This window comes from Falco biarmicus, chromosome 3 (assembly GCF_023638135.1).
Source record: "Falco biarmicus isolate bFalBia1 chromosome 3, bFalBia1.pri, whole genome shotgun sequence".
NCBI classification, from domain to species: domain Eukaryota; kingdom Metazoa; phylum Chordata; class Aves; order Falconiformes; family Falconidae; genus Falco; species Falco biarmicus.
Window position 1 is genome coordinate 15,162,257 of NC_079290.1, and position 18,595 is coordinate 15,180,851.

Consider the following 18,595-nt stretch of genomic DNA (forward strand, 5'->3'; position numbering starts at 1 on the left):
AAAGCAGACCAAGTAAAACAAATTAAATCCTTAAAAAAAAAAAAAAACAACACCCAAAAACCCCCCAAAACCTGAATCTTAATCAACAAAAGTGGCTTAACTGGCTTCCACAACAGCTCAAAATGAAAAGCATCCAAAATTTTCTGTTCATCCACCTACACACACCTAATATCACCAAGCAGAATGTGAGAACTTGATAAAACAGGCTCTCGTGATGCTGAACTCACCAGAGTACAGTGCTGAAAGCCCAAACATGAGCAAATTCCTATTTATCAAAGTCTAGCTTCCCTCTCTTGCATGGTCTTGCTGGTAAATTTTGTTCCCTTCCTTTGATATGTCATTCTGTGCTACAACCTCTGCAGCAAAGAGTAAATTTGGAACAGAAATCTGGATTATCCAAATGAAGGGAAAAAGGGAAGTGATTTTATCCCTACCTCCCTGCTCAGACTCTCCTCCTTGTGCTGAGTGCAATCTATGGTATTTGAATTTGGGACTGAACATGTGGGCTGGAAATCAGAATATTCTAAATTGCTTTATACGGTTCCAGTTCTTTATTATTGTTTAGATCCAACTGGATTTCCACTGAGGCTGCAGCAGTAGTGCCAGCACTGTTGCCAAATCCTTCCAACTTCTTTTCATTGTTTCTGTGCCTCCCTGTGAAGGCCCTGGTGAAAAATGTGTGCTATTATTTCATGAAAGACCTTTCTGGAAAACATAAAGCTCTCCACCAACTTCACTAGGGTTTAGGCATGAGTAGCAGTGTAGCTGGCATGTATTGAAGAGACCCAGCTGAAGTTTCTGAAACTTCACGACATGAAACACTAATTGAACTGTGTGCAAAGTAGGACTGAATCTACTTCTAATATTTCTTGACTCCCTTCACTGCCAATGGTTCCTTGAGTGAAAACTTAGGGGTGCTAAACAAAATCTTCTCCTGGTGAATATGATAGAGAGCTTTATGTTCTCCAGGGCTTCTTTTCCACCAAAGAAATTATTTGGATTGCAGCTTCTTGCCTTTGTAGCATAAAAAAAAAGGAAAGGTTTTAACTTTCCCAGGTTTGATTCACCTCTTACCAACCTTGGCAGAAATCATATGAAACCACAAAAGCAGTTTAAAAAGTTGCTGTGGGAGAGGAATTGTTTCCTAAACTTTAAATGGAAAGGGCTAGAAAGGACAAGAAGGAAAAACTGTGACCTTTTCTAGTTCTGATTTCTGTTATATACTGTAGACCGAAGTGATAAAATACATACAGAAAGAAATCTCCGCTCTGTATAATCCTGTACTAGGTAACCAGCATGGAAATACCTTATACTGGCACTTAGGATATAAGAATGCTTGACAGCATCAAAATAATCACTGAGTTTGTTCCTGCTGGCTCCTTTCAGATCCCCTAAAGTAATCTTTGCTCAAACACACTTGAGGCAAAGAGATTATACAGTAAACTTTCTCCTTTTAACATCTAACACAGTAAATAACATAGTCCACTCTAATTAGCTTTTGTAAACATGCATCCAGCAGGCAAGTAAGCAATAGAAATAACCAGTGAGCAATGTAGCAATCCACTGCTTCAGGCACAACATTTTGAAGTATTTGCTGAAATGATTGCATTAAAGGAATCCTGCACAGTATAAACTGCAATCGCCCCTTTCCTCGATAATCTAACCGAGCGACAGATCTTCCAGGTGACTCACTGGCAGCAAGATGCACACTCATGCAGCAAGTCTGCTTTTGGATAGAGAGACTCAGAGTGTGGAATTTCCAGCATGACATTCTCAAGCTGTGAAAATATTTCCAAGCAAATATTTGGACTTCTTTGTTGATGATCAGCCCAATGATTCTCAGGCAGAAACATGCTTCCTCTGTCCTATTTTTTTCCCCCTAGGAATCTCAGTCCTGTACATCTAGCTCGGAAGTACTGTTCTATCAATCCTATTATTTTTAGCTTTGCCAGTGAGGTAGGTAGTCATCAGGCTGGGTCTTCAAACAGACATAATTACCTTGCCTAAGTCTTTGAATATTTGGTCTTGAGAGGGAAAAACTGCAGGTAATTCCACAGTAATGAACATTTAGATTTTCCACAGTGCAAATCTTCTGGAATTTTTTTAGACTAATGATCGATGACATATCAAGTTTTCCAGTTACAAACTATCTCCAAGAAGAGTAATACCCTCCTGTTTGGTCTCCTTGTTTTGCAGCAAGTACCCTCCAAGGCAGAACTGCTGCGCAAAGCACCTTGCTGGAGAAGAATCACCCAAGCCAAAGGCCAAGAGGACTGCAGTTTGTCCCTGGTTCAATGACACCGGAAATCCTGCCTATAACCAAAACTGTAAGAACCCATCCCAAGAAAACTATATCGAAGGAAGAAAGATAGGGAGGCAAAATCCGGCAGGTCAGTAAAAAAAGAAGTCTATGTAGGAAGAAAACACATTTAGCTTGTGTCAATTTAAAGAAAAAGAAAATTATCTAACTGCTGTTTCGGTCCTTCTTGGAACCCTCCCCTTTTTATGGTAAAGAAAAAGAAAAAAAAAATCTTGGTTGGCTCATTACTAAACCTGTCCTTGTTTCAGAAAAGGGATCTTTTAGCCTAGTTTGCTAAAACCTGGAAATATTGTCTTTTCTTAATTTTCAGATGTGTTAATAATTTAGTGAAGTTCTTATTCCAGTTTCTAAGGTAACCACACTTGCAGTTCCCTTGTGATATCCCAGCTTATCAGATCTCCTGAGGTAGGATCCCATAGCACATGCTCTCTTAACTGGGCCTTAGCTACCCCACCCTGCAACTCTTAGTAGCTCTAACTCAAAGCAAGTAGCTGCTCTTCCACTTTTGTCCAAGCTCTCTAGATATCCCAAAGTTCTGAACTATTTATACAGAACAAAATCATTTAATAGGAAATGTCTCAAAACAACAGCCACCCAACGCACCCACTCAGTGGTTATCCATCTTCCAACACAGTTACCCATTCAGGCTTTATGTACATTTAGGCCTCTGAAGCATTTGTCCTTGTTAGTAGTCATAGTGAGTCTTCAGAAGACATCTCTGTCCCCAGTCAGGACTATTATTTGTAAAAATGGTTGAAGCTTCCTTTGGTTTGCCTTTAGGCCTTAGCAGTCTGTGTGGTAGCTCCCTTGGAGAGCGAGCTTCAAACATATTCCACTTGAATTTGTTGAAAAGTTGAAAACAGTATTAATTACCTCTCTACATCTTTTTTGTCTTGAAGGAAACATCTCATGTCTTATTTATCTGGGAACACAGCTACTAACAAAAGCTTGAAGTTAGTTAGGAAACATTTCTAACATTTATAAAGTTAATGCAATCTTCTTTAAATACTCCATAGCTCGAAAGCATCTGTCACAAGTCTTTTTTGGCTTCCTTCATCCTTCTAACATCAACAGAGTCTGCCACACCCCCGAAGCCATCTGTGTATCTCGTGTAAAACTTCTACAAGGGCTTTTGTTTCTCTTGACCACCTACATCCCACAAATGGAAAGCATCACTTTTATTTTTCTCTCTTAAGCCCCCACAGTATCACCCCCACCCTTGGGGGAAGAAAGTCAGCAAGCCCATTCAGTCACAGCATGCAGAGAAGGGGTGCGTTCCCAGCAGCCCCATGCAGTGGAAATAGTGGAGGGTGGGTAGTTGAAGGGTATTGGTGTCAGAGAAATGAAAGAAGTGCGTGAATGGACTGCTCCAGCACATAGGAGAAGTGGGGTCACGCCACTGTCCAGGACTAGAGTCACAACTCTATCAGGATACCGCTCCATATTGCTAACATGGTATTTTAGCGCTAAACTGAAGTAACCCTGAAAAGCAAAATTGTAGTCTCCTTAAGCCTGTTTACTTTCTTTCTGCTACAGGTATGATCAAAAGAGTGATTAATTTGTTTTTGCTGAATCTCAGATTCATGCCACTGCATATTTTTTTTTTATTTTGAAAATAATTCTCACTGAGAATTTTGTCACTCAGAACTTGAACCAGAGCTTTCTCTGAGATTTTTAAAGGTTGCAAATCTGATTTCCTTATAAACTTCCATGGATTAGTTCTGTAATTCAAGGATTTGCTCAGCGGCAAATCTGTAGTTCTAAAATGCATGAAAAAAAACTGTCCTTGGAAGGGCCCCATACCAATTTGCAAACTCATGAAATTTAGTGCCAGTGAGAACCAGAAGTATGTTTGGCCTCATGGTTCAAAGCCTACTGAAGTCAGCCAGGCCTTTCCCACTAACCTCAATAGCTCTTTTCATTGCAATTTTAGAAAAGGTTCAGGTAAATAACAGAAAAACCCCACACCAGATTTGTTAGCCAGCTTTATTTTTGTCAACTTGCCCTCCCTGGAGCATGGCAGATGCTCAGCAAAGAAGCAGCCACTAGAGAGCATGTGGAGACCACTAACCTCTCTGTGTTTGATCTAGATTAGGACTGGAACCAGGTACCCTGAGGTAGAAGGCTGGTGCTTTAAAGCATCTTTACAACCGAGCCCTATACAAGACAAAAAGCCAACACAAATACAAAGCTTCAAAGGCAAAGTAAAAGAACATTGACCTTCAAGCTCAGTGTATTAAATGAAAGAGAGTATGAAACTGTCTCATCTCTATTGGGCTTTTTATATAAAAATTACATATAACTGTCTGAGTTATACATGTATTTGGACTCAATGGAAAGTCTTCAGTATGGAGTACATATAAATATTTATGTGTCGTTGGCAAACTTCTTAACATCACTGCTTTACGGTTATTTCTTCTGTGTAAAGCACCCTACAGGACTGTAAAAAGAGGGATATAAAAGGAAGAGGACAGACATGTTTAGTGTATTTGGAGGACAAAAGCAAAGCTAAATAACGAGTAAGCTATATAAATTATTTAAGTCATTCTATAGAAGTTTATGATAGCAAAAGGAGAAATGGGAGACCTTTGTAATGGCATAAAGAGCTCTATAGTTTTTACCTTTATCTCTCTGTGATCCTCTATAAATCAATATTGGGAAACTATCTGAAATGAGTTGGGGTTTGTAATTTACTTCTTACTGAGGCAACGATTCCCAGTATGAAACAGGAGAACTTGAAAATTTGGTGCATTATTCAAGAATGGAACAGAGTAGGAAGAAAAGAAAGAAATTTCCTTCACACTGTAAGAATAGCTGTGTTCTCCAGTGATGAGGATATAGACTGTGTGATGCTGATATGCTGAGGTTTTCTATGGTCTAAAATCTTAACTGTTTATTAGAGGAAAAAATAGCTTCAGGAATGGGTCTGTACCGAGCTTAGCACCAGGGAACACCCACCAGTGGGCACCAGAATGGTTCCATGTCTGTCTCTTCAGAGCTGCTGTCTCCACAGTGTGTCAGTATTTCATGGCATTGTTCCAACAAACAGCATCAACCGGAAAATGAAAGAGTAGGAAAGATGCAGAAACAAACGAAACAACCCAACCCAAACCCCCTGCCACAGCCCCTGCCACACCCCACACATCCCCCATCCCGCCCCCCCCCCCCCCCCCCCCCCCATATATGGGTAAAATTGAGTCAAAGTTAAAATCCATAGTTCATGGTGACAAAAGATGTGCACTTCCAAACAGCAGGTGTAGCTGACACCAAAATAATATGGTGTTGCCTTGCTGTAAAAAACAGTGGGGGTTATTTCAATAAACTTGCCTAGCAGTTAATTTGCCCTCTGAGCTCTCACCTATTCCAAATGACCATGCATTCTTTCTATATAGTATTAAGTTTAAAACCTGTTGGCTTTCTATGTATGACAGATCTCCTAGTCCATTCCAGAATGTAGGGACCAGGGCACAGTGGTATATTCTTTGCAAACTTTCTCTATTATTTCCTTGATATAGCTCAGCTTCTCCCCTGAAGGAACTTTTAGGCTATTCCCCTTTGTCCTATCGCAACAGACCCTGCTAAGAAGTTTGTCCCTATCTTTCTTATAGGCTCCCTTTAAGTATTGAAAGGCTCAATAAGGTCTCCCTGGAGCCTTCTCTTCTTCAGGCTGAGCAACCCCAACTCTCTCAGCCTTCCCTCACAGGAGAGGTGCTCCAGCCCTCTGACTATTTTCATGGCCCTCCTCTGGACCTGCTCCAAGTCCATGTCTTTCCTGTGCTAAGGGCTCCAGAGATGGGTGCAATACTCCAGGTGGGGTCTCACCAGAGCAGAGGGGCAGAATCACCTCCCTCAACCTGCTGACATCTTTTGATGCAGCTCAGGACACAGTTGGCTTTCTGGGCTGCGAGTGCACATTGTTGGGTCATTTTCAGTTTTTCACCCACCAGTACCTCCAAGTCCTTCTCCACAGGGCTACTTTCAACTCCTTCATTGTCCAGCCTGTGTTTATAACAGGGGTTGCCCTGACCCAGGTGCAGGACCTTGCACTTGGCCTTGTTGAACCTCATGAGTTTTGCACGGGTTCACTTCTCCAGCTTGTTCAGGTGCCTTTGGATGGCATCCCATCCCTCAGACATGTCAACTGCATCGCTCAGCTTGGTATTGTTGGCATACTTGTTGAGCCTGCCCTTGATCCCACTATGTCATTGATGAAGATGTTAAACAGTACTGATCCCAATAGGGACCCCCGAGGGACACCACTTTTCACTGATCTCCACCTGTACATCAAGCCATTGAGCACTACCCTCTGGATCTGACCATCAAACCGGAAACAGTCCACCCATCAAATACAAAACTCTCCAATTTAGAGAGAAAGATGTTGTGGGGGACCATGTCAAAGGCCTTTACAGAAGTCCAGATAGATGACATCCATAGCTCTTCCCTTGTCCACTGATGTAGTCACTCCATCATAGGAGGCCACTAGGCTGGCCAGGCAAGATTTGCTGGTGAAGCCATGCCAGCTGTATTGAATCACCTCCCTGTCCTCAATGTCCCTTAGCATAGCTTCTAGGAGGATCTATTGCATTATCTTCCCAGGCACAGAGGTGAGGCTGAAGTTGCTAGTTCCCAGTGTCCTTCTTTCTACCCTTTTAAAAATGGGTGCGATGTTTCCCTTTTTCTAGTCACCAGGGACTTCACCTGGCTACCACAACTCTTCAAATATCATGGAGAGTGGCTTGGTGACTACATCAGGCAGTTCTCTCAGGACTCTGATATATCAGGGATGCATCTCATCAGGTCCCTGCCTTCCAGTCCATCCACTTGAGAGGTTTGGGAAGAGAGGTTGCCAGTGAAGACTGAGGCAAAGTGGTTGAGCCTTCTCCTCATCCACTGATACCGGTTTGCCAGTCTTGTTCATCAGATGGTACACTTTCCTTGAACTTCCTTTTCTGGCCGACATTCCCATTCTTTTTATTCTTTGCAACCCTTGCCAAGTTCAGCTCCAGCTGTGCCTTGGCCTTCCTGACCCCATTCCTACACAACTAGGCAGCATTCCTAAACTCTCCCCAGAATACCTGTCCCTGCTTCCACTGCCCTGAATTTCCTTCTTGTCCTTTAGTTTGACCAACAGGTCTCGACTCAGCTATTCTGGTTTCTTGTCTTCCTTGTTTGACTTCTTACCCTTGGGGATGGAGAGCTTTTGCACTCTATGGAAAGCACCATTAAAAAGCTGCCAACTCTTTTCTGCTCCCTTGCCCCTGAGGGCAGTATCTCAGGGGCTCCTCTTGACTAACTCCTTGAAGAGCTGGAATTTTACCTTCCTAAAATTCAGGGTCCTGACTTAACTCTTCACCTCTCCCATATCCTTCAGGACTGCACACTCCATCAGTGTGTGATCACTGCAGCCCAAGATGCTTCCAGTCTTGATGTCACTGATTAGCTCTCATGCTGGTGACTACCAGGTCCAGTATTGCATCCCCTCTGGTGGGGTTGTCTATTACCTGGCTTGAGAAGTCATCCTCAATGCAGTCTAGGAGTCTCCTGGATCACCTACAGCTCATTAGGTTACTTTTCCAGAAAATGCTGGGGTTGTTGAAGTCCCCCAGCAGGATGACAGCCTGTGAGTGTGATGCCTCCTGTAACTAGAGTAAGAAGGCTTCATCAGTTGGCTCCTCTTGATTAGGCAGATGGTAGTAAACACCAGCCACAAGGTTCCGTTTGTGGCCTCAGTCTCTTATTCTTACTCATAAGCTCTCAGCATGCTTGTGGCTATTCAAAGCCTACTCATATATAGATGGTTTGGGGAAAGACTATGGCTCTCTGCCAATATGCACTTTTTTAACCAGATGGCAGTGTTGGAGTTAGAGCCCACAATGAGAGAGGGCACTGTCCTGCAGAGCTGGATGCTGCAGCAGCATTAGTAGATGTGGATGATGCTTGGCTCAGAACTATGGTGGTAAGGCAGGCTGTAGGTATGGTAGACCTGTTGATGACATCAGTTAGCATCTGCTATAAATGTTATGAACAGTGTTGCTATAGTGAGAGTGCAATGTGATGCTTTGGATTCTGGAGATGGCAGTCGTCCTGAGTTGCAGGATAGGCTGGTACTGCCAAGGAGATGATGGATTAGATCCTGCCTGTTGTGAACATTTAGGAGAGCCCAGGTGTGTCATACGGACACAGCAATTTGAGCTCTGCATCTTGAAGTAAGATCTGGAAGACTAGTAAGTGTGTGTAATTTCCTGCCACCCCATCAGTGAGAGTCTTGGAGGGCACATCGTGAGACAGGTATACTTGAAACACCAACCAAGATGTTTGCTAGAGCATCCCTGGAACCAGACAGGGAGGGCACTGGCCTTGTTTGCTTTCTGGAAAGTGTAGATTCAACAGTTCAGTTTTGTATAAATAGAGTGCACTTTGTGTTCACTTGACTTTGGTAAGCATAAACAAAACAGAGGGCAGGCAGAGCTCAAAAAAAATTTAAACCCTGACATCCCAAGAAGTCTGCACTGGAAGTATGAAGAGGTGTAAAATAATGACAAGAATGCTTCATAAGTCATCACATTTGAATTGGGTTCAGTCTTGGGAAATGAAGTTTAAATGAAAAGAACAAGCAGTTATAGCTTTATACGTCCTTTTGCTTTCAGGGGAAACAACACAATTGCCACAATCCTAATCTTCTCCAGTATGTATGAATGAAGGAGAGATATGAGATGCAAACATGTTATTCCTCATTTCAGTTGTACCCAGAAAGATCATCTTTTATCTTACAGGATTTAGCTATCATTAAGAGAAAGAGAGATTAAAGAAAAGGACAGAAACTACTTTATGTAGAGGATTGTGTGCATGTGTGTGTGTGTGTGTGTGTGAATCTCTGCTTGAAAGCAAGAAAGAAAGCATGAGACTGGAGAGAGCACAAGAAGGTCTCCAACATGAAAAGGTGGGAATGTAAGTGAATGTCTGTGTCAACAAGAGATAGTGAGGAAGCCAGGAAAGGTGAAAAAGATCAGGAAAACATATAAATATTCACAGCTAGGAAGTTTAAAGCTCCTATTTTTGCAAGATTGGTTCAAGGTTTGAAAGACTCGCTGAGTCAGGCAGTTTGCTGCCTTTTTCTGCCAGCTGTCCAGAACACCTGAAAAAGTGATGCCTGAGAAACCACTGAATTTGTGGTTTCTCAGAAACCACAGCACAGAAAAAACTGATGCTGAGGAATCTTGTGGTGAATGATTGGTTGTTTTTGGATAGAAATTGTTGTCCATTCCACTGAAAATCTGAATTTTGATATTTTTGTCCTGTCTCTGTTTTGGATTGTGTCAACTTGAATTGACACATTTGGCTTGTCACACTGAGCTGAAATATTCTGTGTCATCTCAGTATTAAAGTGCAGCCTTCTGGATGTCCACCTTCATGGAAGTTGAAGGTCACTGCCTCTTATCCTCAATTTCTACTGTAGGTGAGAGACTTGGCCTGAATCAAATTCACAGTACACTACAGTACACTGACCTGCTTTATTTGAACCCTGGAGCAATAAGATTATAGCATATCCTGGAATTGTCCATCTGGAAAGTCAAATCCACATGAGAGATTAGGAGCCTGAAGCATTAAAACTGAAACTCCTGTGAGGCTCTCCACCTGTCAAGGAAGCTCATCAGTGTTGTAAAACATTAAAATGGAAACTCCTGTGAGGTCCTCCAGCTGTCAAGGAAGCTGATCAATGTCAGACCATGCTGGAACAACATGTTTTGACATTTCCAAAGCATATTTTAATTGCATGTTCTTTAATAGACACACGTACACATACACACACACACTTACCTATTAATTACAGTTGATACAGTTGAGGCTGAAAACAAATTTGCAACTATTTAAATGTATCTTCTAACCGGTTCTAGTTGGGTTGGATAACATGAAATGTGCTTTCATCATACTGTTCACTTTGCTTGTGCATAATTTCTGATAATTTTCAGGAAGACCTGGATAGGCTGGAAGAGTGGGCTAACAGGAACTATATGAAGTTTACCAAATACAGATGTAAGGTCTTGCACCCGGAAAAATATAATCCAGGAATGCAGCACAGGCTGGGATCTACCTGGCTGGGGAGCAGCTCTATGGAAAGGGATCTGAGTGTCCTGGTGCACAAGTGGCTCAATATGAGTGAATATTTTGCTGCAGCAAAGAAAGACAACAGGATGCTGGGTTGTATCAACAAGGGGATCTCCAGCAGCGAGAAAGAAGTTATTATCATTAACCCACTCTACTCAGCACTTGACCAGCCAGGTCTGGAATACTGTGTTCGGCTTTGGTCCCCACTATACAAAAAAAATATGGAGAGGCTGGAGAGGGGCCAGAGAAGGGCCGCAAAGATGATCAAAGGACTAGAAAGCCTGCCATATGACAAAAGGCTGAGAGAACAGGGTTTGTTCAACCTTCAGAAAAGAAGGCTTAGAGGAGACTTATCACCATGTTCCAGTATTTAAGGGGTGGTTACAAAGAAGACAGAGACTCCCTTTTTACAAGGAGTCACTTGGAAAAGACAAAGGCTAATGGGCAGAAGTTACTTCTGTGGAGATTCCAATTGGACACAAGAGGAAATTTTTTCACAATGAGAACAGCCAGCCATTGGAATAATCTCCCCAGGGAAGTGCTGGATTCTCCAACACTGGGCACTTCAGATTCAGATGGACAAACTGCTGTGCCATCTTGTGTAGACTGTGCTTTTGCAAAGAAAGGTTGGACCAGATGATCCCTGAGGTCCCTTCCAATGTGATATTCTATGAGTCCTTGATTCTATGAACCAGAGCTATTAAAAATATCAAATGAGTATGTGCAGGAGTCCTGACAACACTGATAAACTTTATTTCTTGGTCAGGGCACTTCAGAATGCAAACCTCTGCTTTCTCCTCACCCTCTGGAAGGGACTATTGCAAATAAAATATTACTTCCAAAGAAGATCAAGAGGAAAATGGCAATAACTTAAAATTCAGTATAGCTTCAAGGGCCTTGACATTTTAAAGCTTTTCTTTCATTAGCAGCTTTTCATTGCTAGGTAAACATTTACCAGACAGGCAAAATCACAAGAGAAGTCTAGAATGTTCCATAAACCTTTAATTAATTATTAATTAAGGCTGAGTAGGTATGCTGAGATGCTTATAAGTAGTTTCTAAGTGAACTGGAATATTATGGCCTATTTGTTGGGAAGTCTCATGAAGATAAACCATTGACCTATCTAGATGCTCATTAATTCAGGATAAGAGAGGATCTTCCTCCATTTTCCATCATTAGCACTGCTTTACTTCTTAACACTGTCGCATGGTGGTGTTTCAAATCTGGCAATGTGATTAAGAAGTAGGAGTATATACCTTGTCGCTAATACTTTATTATAGTTCTCCTTTCATTTAGTCTCTGCCTTAATTAAATTGTAAGCCTGACTCAACAGCTTTCCAAATATATCTTTTATAGAGGAATGTGGGCTGTTTCTGTAGCATAATGAGGAGAATGCAACGTGTGACAGTTTTACTGCTCCTTTTGTTTCAGTCATTACAGCAGAGATCTCACCTATGTGGATATTTTATCTTTTATAAGGATATTGGCTCTCATTTTCCACTCAGTGAAAGATCATGTGCAGTACAAGCCAAGGTCCAATTAAACGGTGATCATTGGCTATGTTTCATCACCTTTATACCATGGTATGAAATAAATTTGATGGTAACTGATTTTGGCTTATGCCATGTGCTTGTGGCTGAGGACAAACAAGGTAATGGAGTGAAATCCAGCTATACCCTGGCCTGGGCTCAACACACTTACCAGGTCCCCTGGCTTCTTCTGGATCTCCTGGCAAGCCTGAGGCATCAAACTCGTCCTAGTTGACTATGAAGACTCAGCTGTATCAGAGGCAGCTGATGAAGATGCAGTCAACATTGTCAATGGAATTTAGGAATCAGTTGATCTGACCACATGGGAACATCTACTTTGAGAATAGATGAGTCAAGATATAGGATATGCTTTTTTTTTTATTATTATTTTTTTTTAACTGAAAGCAGGTTGTCCATTGATTGTAAAGGTGATTATAATGAGGACCTGCTCAGAGGTCCATGCTGACATTTTGACACCTATATTTTACCAGATAAATTCCACCTCAAATGTAGGCTTCAAGTTGTGTAGCTAGCAGCAGCTAGCAATGGAATCCATTAAGTAATAGTCATTGCCTCCCTCACTCCTTTCTACATGTCCACCTTTATTAACCCACCAACAAAACACAGTATTTTCTAATTGGACAATTAGTCAAACCTCAAGAATCACTTGCCATGGTCCACTACTGGCCAGTTTAACTCTTCCCTCAAGGAAGTTCTGTCTGGAAACAAAAATGAACCATCAAAGATGTAACAAGAATCAACAACAAACAGTATGGTTGCACTTAACCTTCTCTCAGCAACACACACACACACATCCGCAAATATATATTCTCATTAATTCTCTCTGCAATGATAAAAAAAAAATCTAATATAAAGGATACCTCCTGCCTTTCACAATAACACATCAAAACATCCTGATTTACTGTTATTTCAGTGATGCCAAGACTAGATAAAGTAGAATGCTTGATTGATAACAAAAGATTGAACAGCACATCAAACAGAATTATAATACAACAATCCACACACTTTCTTGCATCCCAGTCAATACAGCACACACTGTGAATGTATTAAGAACGCCAGATGCATTGATCGTTGTCAGTCTAACAAAGAAACATCATACTATTGACATTAAAGTAAATTGCAGATACTGTAAGATAGATTATAAATATTAGAAAATTAATTTTGGACTTTCTATTCCGAAATATTTCAAACTCCACATCTTATTACCTGCTGTTTTGCATTATTATTTGAACAGTAACCAGAAGTGAAATATTAAGCTAAAGAATTTGGTGCAATGCACACATTTTGTTTCTAAACTTAAAGAAAAAAAACCTTTCACTCCTTCCTGAAAGAAAGTAAAAAGTCACTTTTCATTTGACCTTTTGAAGTCAATTTAGAATGATAACCAAATGCAATAGCACCTGGTAGATGCACACAGACATCACAATTATGTACTGATGGAGATCAAGATTTGTGAATCTTTCCAAAACTTTGTACAGCCTCATAGTGTTTTGTTCAAACTGTTATCTGGAATTCCCTTAATGCCTCTTCAATAAACATATTGCCTACGTTGATACAGAACAAAACAGAGTCAATCCTTGTTTCTTGAGATGAACAAATGCCTCTTGTACTGAGAAGCTCAGAGCTTCACACAGCATTCCAGGGGTGCTCTCACCAGTGCTGAGCAGAGGGGAAGGATCACCTTCCTTGACCTGCCAGCAATACTTTGGCCAACGCAGCTGAGGATGCTATTAGTGCTGCAAGGACACAGTGCTGGCTTGCGTTCAACTTGGTATCCACCAGGGTGCCCAGGTGCTTTTGGGCCAAGCTGCTTTACAGCTGGGCCATCCCCAGCATATATTGGTGCATGGGGTTGTTCCTTCCAAAGAATTTTGTGTTTCCCTTTTTTGAACTACATGAGGCTTCTGTCAGCCCATTTCTCCAGCCTGTATATATGTATACCCGCATCTTTTCCAGACAACATCCTTAGGAGTATGCTACAAGCTGCAAGCTTTAATCAAAGCATCTTTTTCACTCATATTTTAGAAACTCAGTTCAGATATTTTCTAACATGGGAATGACTGATCATATTTATAGATGAACTCCACATAACAGTAGACAATTATGAATAGGCAACTGTTAGGACAACATGGCCATTGACATTGCTTTTAATATGGTGGTGTAGATTCTGTTATTGAATCTCATGGAAGAACACAAATATTTAGTATGAAAATCATAGCCTGATGAGTTAAGGGCTTTGCAAACCCACCAAGATGTCTGGTCATTGGTTATTGATTCAAAACTTGCTTTCTGCATGTGTGGCATGCAGAGTGTGGCAAAATGTGCAGAGAGTGGCAAAAGGACTGTATTTGTGATATGGCACTTTTCTGCAAATGCATCATATGCTAGTAATAATTGTTGAAAATCCATACTGAAAGTGGTAAATATCCTGCTTACAGGAAAGGCTTTTGTTGATTGGACTGAGACCACAATTCATAGAATGATTTATTTTGGAAGACATCTCAGAAGGTCATCTGGTTCAGCCTGCTATTGAAAGCAGGTCCAGCCTCAAAGACAGATTGGGCCAAGGTTACATTAGGCCTTGTCCAGCTGTACTGAGTATCTCCAAGGATGGAGCTTCACAGCTTCTCTAGGTTGCTATTCCAGTGTTGAGCACCATTATTGTAGAGATCTTTTCCTTACATTAAAGCAAATCCTCCTGTACTGTGCCTCATGTCCATTACTTCTTTTTTTACATTCCACAAGTAAAGCGATGTCAATTTACACACTTAAGGTAACCATCAGCCAACGTTCTATTACCTATCTGAAGAAATCAGGTGACAAATCACACTTTTTACCACTCAAATTATAGTCTTGCATGAAAGTAGGATAAAAAGACATATTCAGATATTTTGTATGCTTCTTTTCTAGGTGTATTTTAGATAGCTGCTTTTGAGTTGAAGATAAAGTAATTTATACAATAATTTCTACAAGAAAATATCGAATTACAATAAAGTGATTTCTACAGTAAAAAAGTCAATTATTTGCCTAGAAGAATTCAAGTACCATAATTAAAAGCAATAGATAATCTTAATTAATGTATCCAATATATCAAAAAAAGTAGTATCTATTTTAAGCTTTTTTCATGGGCCTGACCAATCCCATGTCACTGCTCAGCAATTTTACTGAAATGAATTTAGGCAGAATGGCAGATTATGATTTATTGGTCCATCATTCATTTAGGTCTCTCATTTTTGTAAACATATTCCCTAGATCATAAAAATGTAACTCTGTTAGAACATTTTAAATACTTGGCCTTCAAGTATTTTCTATTGTTTACCAAAGTTGATACACTACTTTCTTCTGTTCTGGTGATGTTTTGTATTCAAATCTCTACTTGTTCAGCTACAGACATGGGTTTAATTGAAGAAGGGCCAACTATATTAGACAGATGGCCATTTAAAAGGCATTTTGAAAAGCTACTTTTGAAAAAATGGACGGTGGCCTATATAAATCATTTTCCTCTCTGAAAAATATTTAACATTAAAAAGTAAATCTTAGCTGCATTGAAAATCTTGTAACGGAGGAAACAAAATATGGAAAGAGTGAAATAAATATTAGAAGCTATAGCAGAACTTAAAACATGAGACAAAAAAACAATTATGTCAGGAAATAAAGGAAACAAGTAGACAAAAGAGAATTAACTACAATTGCTGAAAAGTAGAAGAGATCCGACGTGGAGCTATGCAACAGTGATCCCCATGTAGCTGCTGGTAGTTGGAAGCACTTTGGCAAATTATGTGACCTGCCTGTATGTTGTTCTCCTTCATGTTTTCATCTTGCATTTTCCATATACTGGTCACATACTTTTGCTGCTTTCAGCTGATATGTTTATCGTTTTTTCCTTTGTTCATTTGAAGATGTAACAACAGATTCATAAGGAGACAGATGTTGATTGAAGGTCTGTGGCAAGAATGCTCATGTCTGTGAACGAAGGAATAATCAAGTAACTAACCAAGAAAATAAGATCCCCTATCAGAATGTCTGTGCAGCACAAGCCATTTGATGAGTCTTCATTACATACAGATTTTCTATTTGAGTACGTATACACACAACCCTACCTAACAGAACTCATCCATATTTATACACTGAGAGGAAAAGACAGATCATCAATGTTGTTGGGGTATTTTTTTGTTATTTACAGCCCTATTTTCATTTAACAAAGCTGTAACTTTTCATGTGTAAGGCAAGTTTCATAGTTCTATATTTCATCTGTATATAAACTTTATAAAAGGTCCTATTTTAGGGTCTCTTTTGTCTAAGGCAGACTTATCATAAAAGAAAAAAGGAGCGGGTGAGTCTGGGAAAAGCAGGTCTCTAAGGACGGGCTTTTCATTGATCTTCTGGAAAAGTCATGAGAACTATTTTCACGAACTTGAGATTTTTGACTGACACATTTTTATAGGGTGCCATATTGCTTCTCATTGCTAATGACCATCTCAAATGGATTGATTTGCTCATTTTTTCTCATTAGGCATTCTTATTAGGCAAAAACTTCCTCAAAGAAGAACTGCTGTGTTCTAACCTCTTTTGTCACACTTATTTCCAAGGAGAAATGGGCACTTAGCCATCCACTGGCTGTGAAAAACAGTTAATGGAGAGACACCAAACTAATTTTCTTTCACAGAGAGCACTTCCTGCAGCCAATTTATTTTATTTTGCTGCCCATACTAATAATTAATCATTTCTTAAACAATCTTTCTTTTTTATTAACAGGTTCACTTAAGTAACAAATGTTACATTGTAACATTACATCACAGAAAGAGATGTGATGCCATGTGATAAAATAAAGATGCCAAACAATAGACAAGACCAGAATGCATACGAGCTTAATAAGGCTACACACAATATAGCTGAGGATAGGTAATTGAAAAGTAGCATCCATGCCCAATGTTAATTACCCAATATAACTTTGAGTACTGACATCCTTAAGAGTACACAGGATCACATCAGCTATGGGCATAACATCTCCTTGCAGGTTCAAGGCTTTACCAGACATCTTCTTTTCACAATCACTTTACAGAAAACTAGCAATACAATATTATTGCCTGTTCTTTCAGGTCAGATATCTCTTCTTACATTAAAAATCTTCCTCACTAAGACTAGAGTGTTAGGATTACCAATTGGCTGGCCAGTGAAGCCAATGTGGTATTGCACTGTCACAGTATGTTCTAACAGACTGTTATTGCACATATATACATCAGTCCAGCCATCATGTCAACTAAACAGATGCAGGGCAGTCCCCTTCCCCCACGAACCTCAGACACCTTGCTGCCAAAGAAAAATTCTGCTTCAGGACTTTGAATCTGAGACCAAAACTGAAGGAAAGCTTTGATGCTGCTCCTACGACTTCTGCACCAAGGATGAATGCACTGAGACTCGGATGGCTACAAATAATCACCTTAACTCAACTGTGAGAACTCCAGTGGGTGAGTTTTGGTTCATAGGCTACAATAATGATTTGGGAACTGGTGCCATTTGCTGATGACTGTAACACTGTGTTCAGTTCCCATTTCATATACAAGTTTACTATTTAAATATTTATCTGTAATAATAAAAAAAAATTATAGCAATTATAAAACCTCTGCCTCTTTTCAGCACTTTGAATGCACACACTAGTTAATAAACTCAGCAGCATCTGCTGAAGTAGGTGTTACTTTGTGTGTTTTATAGAGGGGAATCAAAACCAAAATGTTGGGTCATGGTCTTCCTCCTGAATTTTGCGTTGCTCTGGCAACACAAAAAGACTGCATTCAGTTTAACCACCTGACTCCGTCAAGCTTGTTGCTCATGGGCAGGATGCAACACACTAGTGAAATTTGTTCACCAGAGTGCAGGGGCAGAATTGGTCTCAAAGCTGGAGATTTGACTGTTTCAGGCTCAAGATTTCATGGTTAGATCTCAAAACACATCTGCTTTTGTGTTTTTACCTTCTGTTGACTTTAACCTAACATGACAGTGGTAAGCTCTTGCAAAGTAGTGCTCAGCACCATACAGGTCTTGATAATTTCCAGTCTAGTTCTTTCTTCTACCAAAAGTGCATAAAAATCCCAATATGAATATCTGATGCTGCAGCAGGCCACTGAGCAGTACTAGGAGCAAAGGACAGACTGTCTGTTCTGAAAGAGCAAGTTCTTGCAAATGGAAGTCTCTGCTGTCTTTTTACCATTAAAATAAAAGCAAACTGCTAACATTTTTCCCACTAACACGTCTGAGGCTGTGAAACCTTAATGTCAGCTTCCTAGAAATATGTGCATCAATGAATTCCTATGAGATGTTAAAGCTTTTGTTCTACACCATATTATTGGCACACCCGTAGACATATTTTTAGCCCTAAAAACATTGGGGAAACTTGTATATCAAAGCTTGACAGTAGTGAACATTTTATAAAACAAATAATTTCACTTGACTGCTTCAATTAATAAACTCTTTGTTGTTCTCCATCTTTCTAGTGTCACCTATTTAAATTCTGAAAGGATCATCGTATGACAGCAGTGCCTACTAAGTTCCATATGCTCAAATGTATGACAGAGCTGCTGCTCCACTGAACCAAATGCCTATGCAAACTTCTGTTCCAACC